This window comes from Oryctolagus cuniculus, chromosome 15 (assembly GCF_964237555.1).
Source record: "Oryctolagus cuniculus chromosome 15, mOryCun1.1, whole genome shotgun sequence".
Lineage (NCBI taxonomy): Eukaryota > Metazoa > Chordata > Mammalia > Lagomorpha > Leporidae > Oryctolagus > Oryctolagus cuniculus.
Window position 1 is genome coordinate 2,863,283 of NC_091446.1, and position 13,762 is coordinate 2,877,044.

The window sequence follows — 13,762 nt, forward strand, 5'->3', positions numbered from 1 at the left end:
GCTTTTGCAGGAAGGGTGAGGACCCTGCAGGCGCTGAGCGCCTGTGCCCAGCCGGTCCCCTCGTGGTGCGGCAGAGCCGTGAGTCTTCCCCTGCGTGCAGAGGGCGCACAGTGACTGCGTCCTCTTAGAGGGGGCCCTTGATGGAGCTTATTTGGTGGGCGGGGCAGAGAGAGAGAGAGAGAGAGAGAGAGAGACCGCATCCCTGAGGGCCAAACGCCTGCAGCCACCTGTGTTTCCCGAGGGGCGGGGGGCTTTACCCACCCCTCCGTGCTGCCAGCTGGGGGGCCATGGCCGCCATTGTCACCTGCAGCCACCAGAATGACTTCCTAAGAGGACACCTCCCTGGCGCCCTGGCCCGCCTGGTCTGGACAGACAGCCTGACTCCACGTGGAAGCTGCGTTGGATGAAATGCCACTTGGAAACGCCACGCAGGCCACGCTCCTCGCGGGGCTGCCCCTTCCTCGCCTGCTGGCCCACGTGGGGCACTCGCCCAGCCCTGGGGTCCCTGCGAAGAAGCAGCTCTCAAGGTCCCACCCCTTCCTGCTCCACCTCGCGACCGGGCGCTGCTGGGCGTGCTCTCAGCCTGGCCCCGGGCTGGCCCTGGCCCTGGCTGGCCCTGGCCCTAGAGTCCCTCACACACTGCCAGCTCCTCCTGCGACCTCAGCTGCTCCGCTCTCCCTCTCCAGCCGGCCTGGCTGCTGCTCCAGACACAAGACCAGTGGCCCGGGGTTCTCTCTGGGCGACTCTGCTGTCTCCTGCAGCTCTGGCTTCCCCTTGGCGCGTGCTGGGTGCGGGTCAGAGCTGTGCTCTCTGTGCTGCCTGCCCCGTGGTCTCTATGTGCTCCCCTCCCCTGGGACCTGGCAGGACGCTGGCGGCTACAGAGCAGCGCGGGGAGAAGTGCCTGGTCGCAGGGAGGAAGGGATTTCTTACAGGGTCAGGTGGGGATGGTGGACACCTGCCCACCCCGCTCCAGGACCCCTGTCCGTTCCATAAAAATGAAAGAACCTCTGCAGGAGCTGAGCACCAGGGCATCCGTTTCTGAGCCCTTCGCTGCCCACACCTGTGCCCCGGCAGGAGGGAAAGTCCCGAGGTCTCCATTTGCACCAGAGCCAGGGATGATCCAGGCACAAGGCCACAGCTGCCGCGTTTCCCATCGCCTGCCCTTCTGCCCAGGCTGCAGCTTGCTGCCGCTGTTTGCTTTATGGTTGTGGGGGTTTAATTTTCCACACAGACTCCAGGCTGGCTCTTCCCACTGCTAACCCAGGAGCAGGCCTCCGAAGGCCATTTGCCTGCTGACTCGAGGGGGCGCAGCGGTGGGAGAGCCCCAGCGGCGGGCTATGGACAACAGCTCCACAGGGCAACACGCACACTCACACACTCAGATGCAACAGCTCCACAGTGTGTCCACGCACACTTGCATACTTGGATGCTATGGCTCCACAGTGCGTCCACGCACACTCACACAGATACAACAGCTCCACAGTGCGTCCATGCACACTCGCACACTCAGATGCAACAGCTCCACAGTGCAACACGCACACTCGCACACTCAGATGCAACAGCTCCACAGTGTGTCTACGCACACTCGCACACTAGGATGCATGGCTCCACATTGTGTCCACGCACACTCACACACTCAGATGCAACAGCTCCACAGTGTGTCCATGCACACTCGCACACTCAGATGCAACAGCTCCACAGTGTGTCTATGCACACTCGCACACTAGGATGCAACAGCTCCACAGTGCGTCCATGCACACTTGCACACTCAGATGCAACAGCTCCACAGTGCGTCCATGCACACTTGCACACTCAGATGCAACAGCTCCACAGTGTGTCCACGCACACTCACACACTCAGATGCAACAGCTCCACAGTGTGTCCACGCACACTCGCACACTAGGATGCAACAGCTCCACAGTATGTCCATGCACACTCACACATTAGGATGCAACAGCTCCACAGTGCGTCCATGCACACTCGCACACTCAGATGCCATGGCTCCACAGTGTGTCCACGCACACTCGCACACTCAGATGCAACAGCTCCGCAGTGCGTCCATGCACACTTGCACACTCAGATGCCATGGCTCCACAGTGTGTCCATGCACACTTGCACACTCAGATGCCATGGCTCCACAGTGTATCCACGCACACTTGCACACTCAGATGCCATGGCTCCACAGTGTATCCACGCACACTCGCACACTCAGATGCCATGGCTCCACAGTGTGTCCATGCACACTTGCACACTCAGATGCCATGGCTCCACAGTGTGTCCATGCACACTCGCACACTCAGATGCAACAGCTCCACAGTGTGTCCATGCACACTCGCACACTCAGATGCCATGGCTCCACAGCGCGTCCATGCACACTTGCACACTCAGATGCCATGGCTCCACAGTGTGTCCATGCACACTCGCACACACAGATGCAACAGCTCCACAGTGTGTCCATGCACACTTGCACACGGGGAAGCTCTGCTCTGACTGTGCCAGGCACCTGCCCTCCTCCCCATACGGTTTCTGTTAGGCTGCATGGCTACTTTGCCAGATTCAAGGCCCATCAGGCTGACAAACACACAGGCACACGGGCCATCTGGCCGTCTTTATGGTTTAAGACTCAGAAATGCCCAGGTTTTCTGAGCCTAGAGTTGCCCAGATCAGAAGTGTGCTGCGAAGGCACTGGGAATTTGTTTAACAGACATTATGTGTCCTGATCTAATTTTTAACAACTATTGTCCTTTCTAATAGGAACACTTAACCAGGTGCACATCGGTGAGGGCAGGAACATGGACATGCGTCCAGCGACGCCCAGCACCCTGGCGGGGAAGGTGCACGGCCTGCTTCCCCGGCTCAGGGGCATCACAGTTCTCCTGTGTTCAGACAGCTCAGACAAGGCCTGGTGGAACGGCTCCCACTCCTCTCAGCTGTGCCCCTCCTGGCTGTGTGGCTGCTGGGGGTGCCCATGGTGCTCCTGTGCTGCTGGGCAGAGTGAGTGCTTAGCGGTGGCTTCATAGTCGAACACGCAGAGTGGTCCCGTGGGACCACACCCGATGCACAGACACTGACACTGTGTCCCCCAAAGCCACGTGGTAGCCACGCCCTCGAGGGACGAGACGAGGGGATTTGCCGACTGTCTGCCCTTCTTGTTCCCTGGTCGTGGTGCTTGTCCACCTGAGGGCTGGTGGATGGGCTTCTCAGGGCCGGTGCCGGGCTCTTGAATGTGTGGGTGGGGTTTGGTTTTGCTCTTTCTTGCCTCCAGACAGCTGATGGACACAGTTTCATTATGATCTCTGGATGCTGGACACGGGGGCTGTCCATCCTCAGATCATTCTCATCTAACTCCCTAATAACTTATGACTTTAAAAAAGTTTTGAAAGGCAGGGAGACAGACAGAGCTCTCCCATCTGCTGGGTTACTCCTCAAAGGCTCACAACACCCTAGACTGGACCAGGTGGAAGCCGGCAGCTTGGACTGCATGGGCTGCAGCCAGGAGCCAGGGGCTCAATCTGAGTCTCACGTGGGTGGCAGGGACCAGAGTACTTGAGCCATCACTGCCGCCTCCAGGGTGTGCCTTACGGGAAGTTGAACAGGGATGGGTCCCAGGATTCCCATGGCGATGCGATATCCCAGGCAGCACTACAACTGCTGGGGCAACAACCTGCCCTGCTCAGATGATTTTCGGATGCTTGTTAGAATCAGCACCTGACGGGTTCACATTCCTACTGTATCTTTTTATAGGAGTCCTGTTCATTCTTAGCATTCATTGTGTTGGGGTATGTATGTTCTTTTCTTTTTTTTTTTTAAGATTTATTTATTTATTTGAAAGTCAGAGTTATACAGATAGAGAAAGACACACACACACACATACATACACAGAGAGAGAAAGAGAGAGAGAGGGGGAGAGAGAGCTCTTCTACCTGCTGGTTCACCCACAAATGGCTGCAATGGCTGGGGCAGGGCCACGCCAAAGCCAGGAATCAGGAGCTTCTTCTGGGTCTCTCATGTGGGTGCAGAGGCCTAAGCATTTGGGCCATCATCTGCTGCTTTTCCAGGTCATAGCAGAGAGCTGGATCAGAATTGAAGCAGCTGGGACTCGAACCAGCATCCATATGGGATGCCAGCATTACAGTCAGTGGAGTTACCTGCTATGCAAAACACCAATCCCTGTGTATTTGCTCAATAAAATTTTAAAATTATTGATTGTTAAAACTTATTTTTAAACATAAAATAAAATTACTATTCAGCACACAATAAGATAATTAATAATTGTTGAAAACCTTTTACTTTTTGAGCCAATGCAGCACAAGTATAATAATAAATGTAAATGGCACATAAATATCATGAAAATATTCTAGGAAAGGTGTGCATGCTCTTTTTATTTTTAAAGATTTATTTATTAATTTGAAAGGCAGAGTTACAGAGAGGCAGAGGCAGAGGCAGAGGCAGAGGCAGAGGGATAGAGAGAGAGGTCTTCCATCCACTGTTCACTGCCCAAATGTCTGCAATGGCCAGAGGTGAGCTGATCTGAACTGGGGAGCCAGGAGCTTCTTCCAGGTCTCCCACGTGGGTGCAGGGGCCCAAGGACTTGGGCCATCTTGTACTGCTTTCCCAGGCCATAGCAGAGAGCTGGATCGGAAGTGGAACAGCTGGGACTGGAATCAGCACCCATATGGGACGCCGGCACTGCAGACGGCGGCTTTACCTGCTACGCTGCAGACGGTGGCTTTACGCGCTACGCTGCAGCGCTGTCACTCACGGGCTCTTCCTTGACCAATGAGATCTTGCTGTGCATGTGCTTTAAGAGAACGCCGATTTGCAGAAATGTGGTGAGATTTCTGTGCTGATCACAGCCAATTTACCATTTCCTACCTGTGAAGTGTGAGTGCCCAAAATAGTTTCAATGCTTCTTCCTCCAGAGATTCCAAACCATCAACAAATCATCTGACAGCAGCCAAGCACCAGCTGATGGACTGCACCATCATGGTCACTCTTGACTCTCAGAGTGGCCTTGTGGATGCTGCGACATCACCATTCGCAGACGAGGCTGCCCAGGCCAGCTGGGGTCCTCAGAGCCAGGCAGGGCAGCACCTGCTGCCCCGGGCGTGCCTCTTTCCCTGGAAGACTTAGGGGTCGGGAGAAGAAGCCTTGGGAACCTTAGCAGGTGCTGTGGGTCGAGTCCTTCCTCCCCTGTGGCATGAAGGGCGCAAAGTAGGCACTGCTCAGTTCTGTTGCATCCGTCAAGTGCAGAGCTGTGGGCTGACGCCTGGCTGTCCACCCACCCAAACAGCAAACGTCCTCACAGAGCGAGTGTGTCTCCTTCAGAGTTCACTGTATAGTTTATCCTTGTGGCTTTCCTACAAAAATGCTTTGTATGCCAACAGATTTAAACGAGGGCTTCCAGGAAGTGCACTGCGCTCCTCAGCATGTCTCCTCCCGGATGAGAATGCCCAGCCCCAGAAGCCCCAAATTTGTAATTCTGTGATTTGGCACTAGGGCATATAGAAGGCCAAAGAAAAGCCAATCCAATTTGCTCCTTAATATTAGAGAACTGGAGCAGGCAGGCGACCAGTGTGTCCTGGGTGGCCTGGGACTCCTCGGTTGTGACATCGCACATCCCGAGTTCTGGGAGCAGCTTAGTTCCTGCAAATCCGGGTGGCAGGTCAGCCTGGAGAGGGTCTCAGGGAATCCTGGCCCTGCACAAGGTCAGTTTGGCCCTGCCGTGTGACAGCCACCCCGAGCTCAGTTCAGGGTGCGGGCAGATGACCTGCCTTCATCTCACAGGGCGCATGTGCCGGGGGTGGGTGGTGAAGGACACCCAGAGCGGCCCCACTGACGATCAGGAGTGCACTGCACACCACGGATCCCTTGCGCATTTCGGAATTGCATAAATATAGTTCATTCTCGGCAAAGCTGCTCTGCCAAGCTGTCGGGGCCTATTAAAATTTGGATTATCACTTGTCTACGACAGCTTTAACTTTTCCAGCTTCCTTTTCTGATATTTTACTGTTTAGCATTCATAAACCCCAGCTCCCGCCTTCTCCCCACGGCTCCTGTCTTTTCAGCACTCTCTGCCTACCCTACCAAGGTTACTGTAGCAACGCTCCACGCCCTGCCCTTGCTCTGTGAACCTCGTGGCTAGGGAGAAACTGGGTCATCAGAAATCACCCCGCCGTGAGCCATCCGCGGGACCCTATCGTGGGCAGGAGTGGGGATGATTCTCAACCCCCAGGGAGGTCTGAATGCCCCATCTCCATCCCCTTCCACCCCAATCTCATTTCCTCCCAAGAAGGAAAACTGGTTTTAGTTAATGAACTTGTAAGGGTTTCAAGTTCTGATAACTTTTTCATAGTCGCCTCCCATCCTTGGCGTGGAGCCAAGCAGGACGGTGAGCTACTGAGAACCCAGAGCCGCGGGCAGAGGCGGGAGACGGCTGGGCGATCTCAGTAAATACAGCAAGAGAAAAGAACAATACCTAACAGGTCCTGCTCCTGCGTCCAGCCAGACAGTTTAACCCTTGGGTCATCGTGTTTGTATTTCACTTATTGGATTGTTAATAGATTTTCTTCGTTTGTGCGAGACACTGCGAATGATGTGCAGGGCTGGCCGGTTCCTCCGGCGCGGGGACCCGAGGTCCACCTGTAAGGATCAGCGCTAAAAGCCGCTGGAGTCCCTGCCTCCTGACAACAGCCCAGCTGTAGACTAGCAGTCGCAATCCTCGGGTGGCAGTTTTAATTATCGGCGCCGCGATGCTATCAGCAAGTGTGTAATTACGTGTCAGTTTCCTGGCTGTTGGGTATGAAAAGTGGATCCAGTGAAATGATGATTGTGGGAGCTGCAGACTCATATTTAAACAATTCAAAATGTGTAACTGGCAGTGTCATTAAACAGAGAGAGCCGGACCCCAGCTGTCACTTACTTTTCCTTATGCAGATTTGTTCGTGCTGTCAGAAGAACTCCATGGGCTGCAATGGGACAGAAGAGGTGGCATAATTCTCAGAGCAGAGGACTGCCCTCCTCAACTCCACAGAGGCGTTCTCTTAGCCTAAACAAATACGACTGCTGAAATTGTAAATAAACCCAGACCATTACCGGAAATTATATAGACTTTCGCTGATGAACACACAAAGGCAGAATATCAAATAGACACCCTCGCCTAAAACAACGAGCAGAGAACCTGCCCAGTGGGCTTGCACCGAGGGAATGAATGCTGTGGCAATTAGGAGGGTTCATTTCTGAAGCAGAAAATAAAATGACCTTTTTGTGTGTGTTTGTCTGATTATAATTGGGGGCCCCGCATTAAACACAAGTGGGGCTTATTTTGAAGAGTACTTGGCATCCACCAGGAGAAAGGTGATTGGGTAAAAATATCACACAGATTTAAACTTTCGTGTGGCTCACACCATAGGCTGTGATGGCCACGGATGCCTGGGTGCAGTTGGTGACAAAGGACACGAGTGGCTGTCTAGGGAGGCAGGTTTAGGAAGCAGGGACGACTCAGGCTTCTTCAAATGTCACCGCACAGGGCTGCAGCCCCCCCACGCCCTCCCGGGGGCGGGAGGAGTGCACCAGCGCTCTGAAAAGCCTTGCGAACCAAGGGTTAACTGCGTGCATGCAAAAATAAATGGAAGGCGAGTTTATGAAATGAACTGCAGAGGTTAAGTGTGAGGGTTAAACCAACACAATGAGCTGTGAACACAGGAAAAATGTTTCTTTAATTTTTAAAATGTTTTCATTTCTCATAATAAACTGCCCTTGCAGTTGCATACAAACATTATCTCATACCCCGAAGACACTGCAGTTTCAAGCTCTTGGAACTCAAATTGATTCTAGGAGCTCTAACTACACAGGAGCTTTGGCAATTGTGGTCTTCTGAAGGGACCAATCACACCTCTTCAGCACATCTGAGAGTAAACGCACGCACGCACACACACACACACACACACACACAAAGCAGGCAGCATCGAGAATGGGGCCAACGTTGCGTTTATTTCTAGTTTCAAAGGCAAAGTTACTGATTTTCTCAGAGGCTAATGGGAGCCATATTAATTGCCGTGGCGCGTTCAGATTTGAAAGTAATAAATAGGCACATATTAAATCCTCTAAGGATTAATTTGTATTTTATCAGCTGTGAAAAGGGCAATTTTTTACATATCTAGACTTAAGAGGTAGCCTTATTAGGCGTTCATTGGAAAACAAATTCTGCATATATTTTGTAGCAAGGTTTTTTAAAAAAGCCCTTTTTCCTCTCAAAAGTGGTGCCGTGCAACCGCGGAAGCAATTAGTGTTTACAGACTGGACACACGAGGCTGTGGGAGTTTCCAGCTGAGGGACACTTGCATGGTGGGTTGCAAAGAAGGAATGCTGGGGACGGCGCACCACCTGCGTCGGATCCCGCGGGACCCTTGCACCTTCAGCGGCCTCCGCCTGTGTGGGTGGCGGTGGTGTGAATTGCCGAGCTGCGCTGACAGTCCTGTCTCATTTACTGACAGAGCATCGTGGACACCGTCCCACATCTGGTGGCCCACGGCCAGAATGCATGCGAGCGCACAGCCATCTTGTTCTACTGCCCACCGAGGGGCCCCGGGGAGCCGCTCTCTGCCTTCCCCGCGCTGGGTGGTTCCTTCATCCAGGTCAAAGGAAGAAGGCAGGAGAGGGAGCGGGTGGCACCGTACCGCCTGCTTGTGTTTTGCTTTCCCGGGAAGAGCTTCCGTGGTGTCGCCCGGGGTGTGTTAAGCCGCCCAGTTAAATCCAGGGACTGGAAGCAGAGAAACCGCCCCTGGAATGGGTTGTCTTGTTTCATTAGGAAGGTCCCAGGGCGGAGCACGCCCACTCCTTCCGGAAGTCCACTCTGCAGTCTAATAGATCTTGTTGTCAAATGCTTTGTTGCCCCTTGACTGGGACTGGGGCGTGGGCGTGGGCACGGCGCGCGCAGCCGGGAGCCCCCGCCAAGCCCCTGCCCCGTGGCGCGCCCTTTGGCTGGTGTGGAACGGGCGCCCCTCTGCTTCTGGTCTTTTCCAGGGAGTGGCACGCGCATCCCCTCTGCTCCCATCAGCCCCCGGCTCGCATCGGGACCCGGCTCCTCAGGAGGAGGCCCCCGGGGACGTGGCCTGGGATTTCGTTTTCAATTCTGAACGCTTGGGCCGCCTGATCCCGACTGCTGCAGATCGCGGTGCTGCACGATTTGTCCCGGGAACTCTTCACGGGCAAGACGTCGGCTGACGTCTCGGTCCGCGTGGGCCCTTGCGGAAGAGTCTGTGCCCCCGCTGCTCGAACGCCCGCCTCTGCCTCTCAGCCTGCTTCCGAAGGGCCCTCGCTGCCGCTCGGAAGCCAAGAGCTGTCCCTGGAGGCCCCGGGCCCCTCCTCACGTGCCCAGCGGCCTGTTGACGGATGAGGCGACCCGAAGAGAAAGACTTGCCTGACTGCGCCTGGCAGCCGGCCTCTGCAGTGGGCCAAGCGGCTTCCGACCGCTGCCGTGGAGGCCGTGGCCTGGCCGTGAGGCTGCCCTGCAAGGCCCGGGACCCAGACCGCGTCTACTCCCACGTATTAACAAGCTCCAAGCGAGGCGGTAACCACACATTATCACTTGTCACCACGGCTAATAGCTACCAGATACTGATGACTTCAGGCAGAGGTGTTTTGCTAGCGCTTTGTATGAGAACTGATCAATTTAAACTCTGTCTTTGAGGCAAATCCCCACCAATCTATAGAAAAGAGCAGGTGGCGTAGGCGATCTACTGATAATTGTTCTCTAGAAGATTATTTATTAAATGAGTGACAAAGTAAAACTAAACAAGAGGCAAGCGAGAGACCCACCTCCCCCAAATTCTTGTGTCAGCACTTGGACTTTCTCGAAAGATCCAGAGTTTCTAGAATCTTGGTCCTCCAAGTGTGGCCAGCAAGAGCAGTGCCCCTGGAGACCATTGGAACAGCGGAATCTTGGCTTTGTCCACACCTGGAGTTTGAGCGCTCAGGGGCCTTTGGGCCAGGTGTGTCTGCAGGTGGCTCTCTTTGGCCCCTCCTGGTTTGGTCAGTACATGGTCCTGGGCCTCCCAAATTAATGGGCATTTTGCCACGCACACTGTTTTATCCTGGGGGTGATCAAATGTCCCCTTTGGGCTGGAGGAGAGGATAAAGCTCCAACTGGAAGCCAGGGGAGCAAATCTGTCAGCCTTGAACTTCCTGGAACCTCTCCCATGTCAGAGAGGCCCTCAGCGAGGGTGGTGGGCTTGCAGATGGAAGACTGGGAGGCACTTTCCTTGAGACGCCAGCCGTCTGGGCCCCTTGGACCTTGCCCGGGCTTGGGCGCAGGTTCAAGTTCACAGCCCCTCTGGCCTACAGCTGTGTCAGCAACTGCTGCGCTCCTGTTCCCAGCACCCCCAGGAATGCACTTCTAGTGCATCCGCACCAAGAGCAGGAGCCAGGGGTGTCCGGGCTGGGTGGCTGCAGCCCAGGCTGATGCCCGATCCCACGGCCTCCTGGCCGCCTGTGTCCACGCGACCACTGAGGAGCCTCACGCGCAGCCACGCACCTCCAGTATTTTCCTCAAGTTGAGAAATCCGCCTAATTACGGTGCACTTCATTTCACACTTCCCTGTTCTGTGGGTAGTGACGAAACTTCCAGACTGATGCTTTGCCTGGGGTGCGCTGAGTTACTCCATAAATGCCAAAAAGACATCACCAGGACTACTACATAGCAGAGCCCCGCAAGGGACATCTCCAGAATACCATGGGTGAGCCAAATCCTCGCCCCCAGCCCCCAACCAATCGTTCCCAAAGCTGCCTGCGAATGCCGAGTGCCTCCACAAGGGCGGCGCCCTGACTCTGCAGCTGAGGCCTGCCAGCTGCCGGCTTCCAGGGTTCAGAACACACGGCTGCCCTTCCGTGCCCACATCTCCTCTGCCCATGGCTTCTCTCTGTGCATCGAAACTACTCCCACGTAGTTGTGTTAAACATGGACAGACATTTCCTTCTTGTCGTTATTCCCCAAACAGTGCAGAGCGACAGCGTTCACAGGGCAGTTGCGTTGTGTTAGACGTCGTAAGTCGTCTGGAGAGGCTCTAGGGTGCGGGGGAGATGCAGAGCTCACATCGAATGCTGGGCTGTTCGCTACAAGGGACTTGAGCATCTTCGTATGTGGGCGTCTGTAGGGGGTCCTGCCACCAAGCCCCCTGCACACTGAGGGGCGAACGCATGTGCTTTCAACTCTGGCAATGCTTGTTGGGTTTTTCGTCTAACATTGCCACTGCATGCATGGTGCATCGTGCACAGACCAGCGTGTGGTGTGAGTCACACGTTCCCCTGTGTTTACGTATAAACAAGCTCCTTAGCACCCAGTCCGCTTAGTTGATGGGGTAAAGCTGGATTTGTTGTGGGAGGATGTGCACGTCCTCCTTCTTCACTACTCTGTATGCTTTTCTCTGCACACAGGTGCTGCCTCAGAGGACAAACAGCTCCCTCCCACAAGGGCGCGGTGTGCGCCGCATGCATCTCAAGCCCGCGCTTTATGACAGCGTCGACATTTTTAAATATGTAGCAATACATGCTAAAGTGCCGTAAGAACACATTTTCTGGAGATAATAGCCGTTGCAATTCTTGGACAAGTGCAATATTTAGAGGTAAACAGTGTGGCCATAAACCTTACAAAAGTAAATAAAAGAGCTGTTATCCTAGAATCTCATTCTGGATATATACCATTACTTAAATACTGCCAGAAGTTGTTTTCTCCACCCTACATGGAATAACTCTCAGCTTTGGGCATCCTTGGAACTCACTTTAGCTTTGGCTGTGTTTGCTGAAGAAAATTCACGCTTCTTACAGAGAATCTGCAAGGGGCAGAAAAGCAGGCGCTCCTGGCGGAGGACTGGGTGTCTGGCTAACTTGATTGACTTTGAAATTCCCGAAACTGTGTCTCTCACGAGTGCTGGCTTTATCACTCACCTTAAGACATTGATTATTTGGGTGGGCACTGTGGCACAGCAGGGTAAGCCACAGCCTGGGATGTTTGCATCTCATGTTGGAGTGGGGGTTCCAGTCCAGGCATCTCCACTTCCAATCCACTCTTCCGCTAAGGCTTCTGGGAAGGCAGCACATGCCAGCCCCAGCACTATGGAGTCCCGGGCTCCTACCAAATAAAGTTACATTTGTAACTTTATACGTGCCTCTTTAAAAAGTACAGAACGCTGAATTCAAGCTTTATGTGAGTGTAGACACTGTCCCCTGTCTCATCAGAATCTGCCCGTGTTTAGCCTGCCTTTGGAGCTGATGCATTAGGGCTGGATGAAGGGGAGTGGATGGGGTCAGGCCAAGTCCCTAGAGATACAAAGCAACCCACAGCTGAGTGGGACAGAGGTTGACGGACAGGGTGTCTGAAGCTGGAAAGGAACCCAGGCATGAACTGCCATGGGAGCCAGGGCCAGGCGTGCAGCCAGCTGCTGGGTCATCTTCTGGCTGCCAACTGCACACCTAACCCCGTATCTACGGATTCCTCGCTCGTTGTGTGCATTTTGGTTTCTAGTGAGCCTGCAAGGAGTTGTGTTGAGTCAAAGACGTTGGATTCCTTCTGAAAGAAAGAGCAATTGAGATGACAAGAGTCCCTTTCAAAATGTTTTAGTCTTTAAGTCTTGGTCTTTAATCTTTAAGTCAAAGGTAGGGTCTTTTCCTAAGGCGAAGAACCCATATTCTGGTGCAAGGACCACGTTCCCGGAGCGGCCGGGCTGAATCTTGACATTCACAGGGGGTTCCCTGCCTGGAGGAGCAGCCGGTCGGCTGCTCACCTGGAGGTCTGCGCCGTGGGCTTCCTCGGGATGCAGGTCTCTGCCCCGAGCACAGACGTGCTTAACTTCTAAACAGCCTTCCGCTGATGCTCACCTCCACTCAGCACGCTGCAGGAGAAGAAGTTCCTGGGTTGGCGCTGTTTGAGGCATGGGAGGGACAGAAGGCTGGACAGGAGCAGGAAACGCCAGCCTTTGGTGATCTGCAGGCCGGGAGCCCTGGCCCCTCCTGGACCTCCGGCATGGAGTCAGGGACATCCAGCCCTGAGCCGGCAGGGCAGAGGGCAGTCCTGGTCACCATAAGTGCTTTCCGTGGCTTCCCGAGCCACCAGCCAGTGGCCCGCACAGTGTGTGCCTCTCCCCAGCTTGCTGGTGTTGATCCTACTCTAACTTGGCACCACGTTTAGGTGTAGAGCGCCAGAACGTGGTAGGAAGCCAGAATCGAGCAGCAGGTGCAGAGGAACCCACAGAAGAGGAGGTGCCGTGGATACCGGAGCCCGGGCTCACGCAACCCCAAGGAGAGAAAGCCGAGAGGTGGAGCCGCCGAAGTAGCGGGGTAGCGAGCTAGAGGGCGTGGTGCACGTGCACGTGTGTTACAGGAATACTGATGTCAGAGAGATAGCCAGGACGCGTTAAGTCAGGGGCTGCTGGCACTGTTTCTTCCACTGCTGAAGGATCTATTTGCCCTGTACTAAGTGTGCAGTCGAGAGAGGTCTGTGAGAATTGCGTCTGCGTTTTTTACCCTGTCAGCCTCCTACAGTTTTCCCTCCTTCCCACTCTGACTTAAGAGTCCAAGCTTGGTGGCTCCGCCCACGGTTGCATTAATTCAATCCGCTACACCCAGAAGCCTGCGCTGCTTCTCTCCCTGGTCCCCCAAACGCACCACCTGCATTTCCACTTCACGCTCCTGCTCTGCGTCAATCAATCTTGACTCATAGCGGTTGTTCTGGTGAGATTTGATTTACTTTTAATTTCAGTTTTTTATG

The 13,762-nt window shown here is 54.3% G+C and overlaps 1 long non-coding RNA gene across 1 annotated transcript; it reads left to right on the plus strand.

Annotated features, from left to right (window-relative positions):
* Positions 1–8,678: 8,678 nt before the first annotated feature.
* LOC127488261 (uncharacterized) lies at positions 8,679–12,683 on the plus strand. Its single transcript, XR_007915831.2, has 3 exons — positions 8,679–10,032; positions 10,613–10,736; positions 11,434–12,683. It is a non-coding gene; the product is annotated as an uncharacterized lncRNA (long non-coding RNA).
* Positions 12,684–13,762: the final 1,079 nt, after the last annotated feature.